We start from the raw sequence: 6,660 nt of genomic DNA, 5'->3' as shown, positions 1-6,660 counted from the left end.
ACATAAAAGCTCATTGTCATGTGTCTTCGGAAAACATAGTCTGCATGATGTCCAGAATTTTAATGAAAATTTATTTGATGATTTTTGTAGATGTGTTTTTGATCCTGGAGGAACTAAGCTTTTAAAGCTGTGGGCCTTGAAGAACCCTATTGATCTGAGGACAGATCCTCTTCAAGAGGGAGGGGATGATGAATATCACCCTACGGGCTTTTCAGCTTGGGCCAATGGCCTGGCCAATTTCTTTTAATTCTTTCATTTTCTATATTTCTTTTATTAAATAAATGTTCTCAATTGGGCTTGTTTTAAATGTAGACTATTTACAAGCCTGCTTTTCATTATGGGCCTTTGATTGTGTGACCCAATTCCAACAACGTTTTCTTTGGGCCAGCGTCTTTCTCATCCAGCGCATCACTTAACAACCTTATGGATCCCGCATTTGTGGCCAAGAATGATTCAAGGCATCACGCGCCTTCTCCTTTAATTGGGCCCGAGCCCAATTAATCTCATACCTCACACATCCAATTCTTTTACAGCAGCCAACATTCCATTTCATCCAGCGGAGCCCATTTCTCCAGACTACACACGCGAGAGCTTTCCTCTACTAGGGTTTCTTCGCACACCTCCAATGATCTGCACACAGCCCATTCTTTCTTCATAGCGGCTAGGGTTCCCTTCCGTAGATCAACAACACCATCACGCGAAACCTACCTACTTGCTTCATCTTTTGGAGCGCTGCTAGTGTTGCCATTTTTCTTTGCGCCTCTTTGCTAGGTTTCCTTTCCTCCACCATCACGTTTTCCTCACCAATCACTTAGGGTTAACCTCACATCTTTGTCGTTAGGAAAATCTGTTAGACGACATTTCTTTTTCTTCTCCTTTCCCGGTTGCCTTCAGCTATAAAAGGCAAGCCAACCTTAATGTAAAACAGCTTTGATGAATGAGATTGATAAATTTCCCCTTTCGTCTCAGCTCAACCCTAACCCTATATTAGGTTTTTAACCTCGTCGGGATACCAATTCAGTGAGAGTTCCCCACTGGAACTCAGTCTTCCGCTGCCTATTTGGTGGTTTTCCACCAAATGATTGATGATTCACGGCCTTGCGAGGAGTTTCCGCCGAAGATTCGCTGAGGCTTGCTCATCACATGCCATGTGGCATGTCACACTTTCCTCATTTAACACATGTGCTAAATGTGCAACTCATGGCTAAGGCTAGATGCAAACTTGGTCTAGACTTTTGTAATTGGGCTTGAATGGACCCAATTGCAAAAGCTAGATCAATTATGACCTAAAACTACTTCTAGTAATTTTACAACTTATTTTTAAAACATGGCCTAAACAATGGGCCCAAAAATAAAGTCTAATCTTATGTCTTTACATGTCTCTTGTTATTGGGCCTTTGATTGGACTTGGGCATTGAGGTGCATGTGGGCCATGGAATGGGCCTTGACGTTGGCCCAAGCTATAAGCCTTGTTGGGATCACATCATTTCCTCCCTCTTGAAGAGGATCTGACCTTAGATTAAAAGGATTCTTTAAGGCTTACAACAATTGAAGTTGGGTTCCACCAGGATAAAAAATATATCTACAATAGTCATCAAACATTATTTCATTGAAATCATAGAGACCATGCAAAATATATTGATATGAGAGGTATGAAGACGGGCCTTTAAATTTGTGAAAATGTGATATATGGCCCACTTCACAAGAGAAATGTCTCACACTTTGACATAAGTGTGTTGTGACAAAATATGTAGAGGAGTGTAAAATAATGGAATGCGATGGATTACAAAATGTTTGAGAGGGAAACAAGATAAATGAATTTATGGAAAAGGAGGAAGAGTTTAAAGATGGGATTACTCCCTTTGGAAATTGGGTCTTCATGAAAAAGAGTGTAGAAGGATTGAAAACTACTTCCCTAACCACAATTTCCCTTTGTGCTTCTGAATTTCTCTTAAACTCTATCACCTGAGATTTTCGTTCAAACTCTCTCTCATGTCTTAATTTCTCTCTTTCTTCAAATTCTTTTCTCTCATTCTATTCTTTGGCTTTTCTTATATTCTCCTCTTTTTCCTTTTCTTTTTCATCTATTTTCTTCTTAATATTTTTCTCATAATCCTCTCGCTCTCTTATCTTTTCCAAAGCTCGAAGCTTTCTCAAGTTTGGATTTTTCTCTTTGCTTTTGTTGTGCTCTCTTGTATTTTTCTATACTTGTAATCATATTATCAGCACATCTTTGAATTTCTCTTTCTTTTTTCTTACTCAAGAGCAAGTCAAGTTGATCTTTAAAATCTCTTTCTGGACGAGAAAACTTCTTTAGATTTTGAATGAATTCATCTCCTATATCAATGAAGTTTTCTAGCCTAGACTACTGCTCTCGAGTGATCCTAAATGAAGAGGGAACAAAATGCTTCCACATGCATGCTTTCATTTCATAAAAGGTATTAATGCATGATGCTCTTCCCTTTTCCACTCTAACTTGTCTCTTTTGCCACCACTCATATGCACGCCCTACAAACCTATAATTGACATGTCTAAGAATATCAAACTGACTATATTTACGAAATAATGGTTGCACCAACTTCTCAATATCACACATCCAATGTATATATGATATTAGTCCTATATCCTCCCTAAAGAATGGAATGTCACTATGAAATGTATAATGCAACTCATCACTATCATGCTTATGCAACCTAGGGTTATATGTAGAATATGTACTCATGGTGATTGAATGAACTTATGAACTTGGATAAAAGTGTGGAAGAGGAAATCAATCACAAGTGGACCTCCAGGTTAGGCGAGGTGAGTCTTTAAGACTATTTAAATACCAAGGCCAGTCCTTGCCAAGATACATGTGCAAAAGGTTTCACGGATCACACAATTGTCTAAGTGCTAAGTAAATAGAATCACTTGAGTCATTAAGCACAAAACAAGCAAACAAGACTCAAAGAAAGGAAAAAGAGTAACACTAAAAATGGAACCCTAAATGATAAAACTTTTAGAGACTTTGGGCTCACAAATCAAGCCACTATGCAACGTGAACACATGAATCTAAACTATGCAGCCTAAAGGTAAGGTGAGAAAGCACTTAAAACTTTCAACACACTCACCACTAAAACGATGCACTATGGAAGATTGAAAAGGTTCTACTTAGGAGATGAGATTGAACACCTTTGGCTCCCCAAGACACCTAAGTAGGCCACAATTACAATGAATAAGAAACATGCAATGGTTACAAGCCACTTATGACTGAAAATTCTGTGATCCACTCCCCTCCTTCCACTACAATTTTTTTTATTAGCGGTGTAATTTTAGCATTTATATTAAATCGCTAAAAAATAAGAATGTTTCTGTCAATTATTTTACCCGTCGAAAATTTTACATTAGTTAAATTTTTTTATTTTAATTATTAGGTGTGAGGTTACTCGAGTGACTTTGCTTCTGGAATGTCTTTCAAATAGGTTTGGGAATTTCGACGAGGGGATGCGATCTCTTATCGCTCAATATTGCAAACAATGATTTCTTATCAAACCAAAATTCAAATTGGCCGTATAGTACTTATTGCACAACAATTCAGTGCTTTGTAATTGTTTTCATGTTTTCCTCTTTTGACATTTTTCATTCTTCTTTTCTTCTGATATTTTGTTTTCTCTAGTTTTTAATTTTCAGGGTTGTTCTCGTCTTCTTCGTTTGCTTCTTTATTCTCGCTCTCAAATTTCACTTACAATTTTCGTTTTTAGATTTCATACAATTATCAATATTAATTTTGATCTCTTTTCCGGTCTCCTTTTTTCTTGAAGCAGTGAGGTCTTTCTTCTTCTCAGTAAAACGGTAGGAGTATTTTTCAATCAAACTTTGATTTATAGGTTGTAACTTGTTATTTTATTTTAACCATTATTAGGTGTAGTTGTGATTAAAATGAAAGAGTTCTTTAAGTATAATTTATGCTAGAAGATACTCCTCACACTTTAGGAGAAAATTTTCTGTTTATTATATTTTTCTCTTATTCTGTTGTTTGATATAGTTACTATTATTTTCAATATTATTTGGTTCAATTTTGATTTCTGGTATAGATAATATTTTTGAAAAGTATACGTGTGATGAGTTCAAATTTTTGCCCTCATTTAATATTTAAATTTGGGGATTTAATTGAATTTTCTGTGCTTAAAGATTGATTTAATTAGGATTTGTGATTATTGGATTTATTGAGTAAGTTTGGTAAAAGTGGCGTAAAAATTGATTTTAGTTGCATAAAATATTATTGGATATTCTAACGTTTGTTAATGCAGCTGAAATTTATTTTTGGTCATTAATAGTGTGGATTTAAAATATTCAAAGTTACAAAATAAGTCCAAAATCAGGAAATTCTGGAAAAGAATAAATCAGGAGCTAAATGCACCCCCAGATTTTATTTGCACACTCCTTCTAAAGTGGACCACCAAAAACTCTGTTCTGCACCCCCAGTTTTCACGAAGTTGCACCCCTCCTACCACTTAAACTCCACTCAACCAGATCATGTCATGTGGCAATCCCCACTTTTTAAAATTAGCCAACCAGAACAAGCCACGTGTCATAATCCTCCACTCACCAAATTGACCACTCAGATCTTGCCACGTCATCTTCATCTCCCAAAACAGAAACCCTAATTTTCCTCAAACCCTAGCCGCCACCATCAACCTCCATAGCCGCCGCCGCACCTCTTCATGCCGCCGCACCACCGCAGACCTGCAACCATGCCGCATCTGCACCTTCACGACTCGCTGGCCACCACTGCATCACCATCACACCATCTCGTCGCCGACCACCATCCATGGAAGCCTATATAAAGAGACTTAAGGGAGCAGAAACGACACAACTTAGACACTTAGAACTCTCTGGTTTTGGCAGATACCGTCTCCACCACATCTCTCATTCTTTCTTTTATTTTCTTTCCTTCATATCATCATGTATTCCATCAAAGCCATGGAGGGCTAAGCTTTAAGGGTTGATTCCATTGTAATTTCTTAAATGGATTCTGAGGTTAGATGAATTTATGTGTTTGTTATTTTGATTATTGTTGTGGTTTTTTTGTTTATCTATGTCCTTTGCTTCTTAATCGAATAGAAAATAATGATTTTAAATCTACATGCATGCTAATCATATGAGTTAAAAGGTTTTTAAATTAAATTGAGACTTTACTTTGATTTTGTTTAGAAACTTTCATTTGATTAAATAAGTTTTTGCCAATAATTGAGACTTTAATTTGATTAGAGGTAATTACTTTAACTAAAATTAGTCAAGACTTTACTTTGATTAATTAAGTTTTCTATTTGGTAAAGAAACAAAGGAATAGACATGATTAGGCATAGTAAAATTAATTGAGACTGTACTTTGATTGAATTTACTATGGACAATCTAACAATTCTCACTTTTAATTGAGACTGTACTTTGATTAAAAGTGAGGATGCCAACAAATGAATTGAGTCTTTACATTGATTGATTTGTAAAACAACAACAATAATTAATTTAACAATAATCTCTAGATAACCAATGAAGAATCTTATTTAGAAAAAGCAGTGGAATTGACCTATTTACTATTATTGTGTTTACAATCTTCCGTGTCATTTTCTTTGCACATCAAAATCCCCCTATTTCTATAGTTGCTAGTTTTAATTGCATTTTTAAGAATCAAATATTTGAGATCAATTCCGTATTCGTTGTGAGACGACTCAGGGTTATCTTAACCCTAACTATTTTGTTCACTACTAACTGGCAATACTGAAGTTGCTAAAGTAGTGGTAATTTGATCGCCTAACGACAGCGATATCAAATTTGGCGCCGTTGCCGGGGAATACGGTTAGTATTTCTTTTATTTTGATTCTGCTTTTATTTATTTATTTTATTTTATTTATTTATTTATTTATTTTACGCATATACGTTTAATAGAGTTTGTTATTTTGTAGTCTTTAGTTTTCTTTTAATATATTCCAAGCAAAGTGCTATTTTTGTTTTGATTAAGAATTTCTTTTAAGAAATTTTTTGAGACTAGTTTGGAAAACTCTGTCTAGGAAAGACTTGGTATTTAAGTTGTCCACTGTGACGCACCTCTCTTTCCTGGGAGTAGACCCAACGACATCTTAACTCATTTCTTTCTTGAAATCTTTCTTCAAAACAAGAATAGGAAGAAAAAAAAACACATAGGGAAACACTTTCAGGTGGACTTGCATAGTGCATGACTCGGGCCAATCCAGGTCAATTTTATCAACTTGATACAGAACTTGAAAGGAACTTGCGTAAATCACGTAGGAGACTTGAACTCAGGTGTTCTACTGAAGGAGCACCATCATCATCTGAACCTACCACTGAAAGTGTACAGCTAGAATCACCTCCGGTGATTAACATATCTTCTGATCCATCACCTGAACCAGAAATTCTAGAAGATAGAATGGAAGAAAGAACAATAAGAGAGTTGGCTTCACCGGATGCAGCAATTACACAAAACATGTGCATCCAATATCCAGATGGAGAATGTGAGCTTAAGTTTGGGTTAATCCATCTTTTACCCAAATTCCATGGATTAGCAGGAGAAGACCCGTACCATCATTTGAAGGAATTTCATGTTGTTTGTTCATCCATGAGACCTACAATAGTGACAGAGGAACATATCATGCTTAAGGCTTT

Source organism: Vigna unguiculata, chromosome 5 (genome assembly GCF_004118075.2).
Source record: "Vigna unguiculata cultivar IT97K-499-35 chromosome 5, ASM411807v1, whole genome shotgun sequence".
Classification (NCBI taxonomy): domain Eukaryota; kingdom Viridiplantae; phylum Streptophyta; class Magnoliopsida; order Fabales; family Fabaceae; genus Vigna; species Vigna unguiculata.
Note: the sequence above shows the minus strand (reverse complement) of the source record.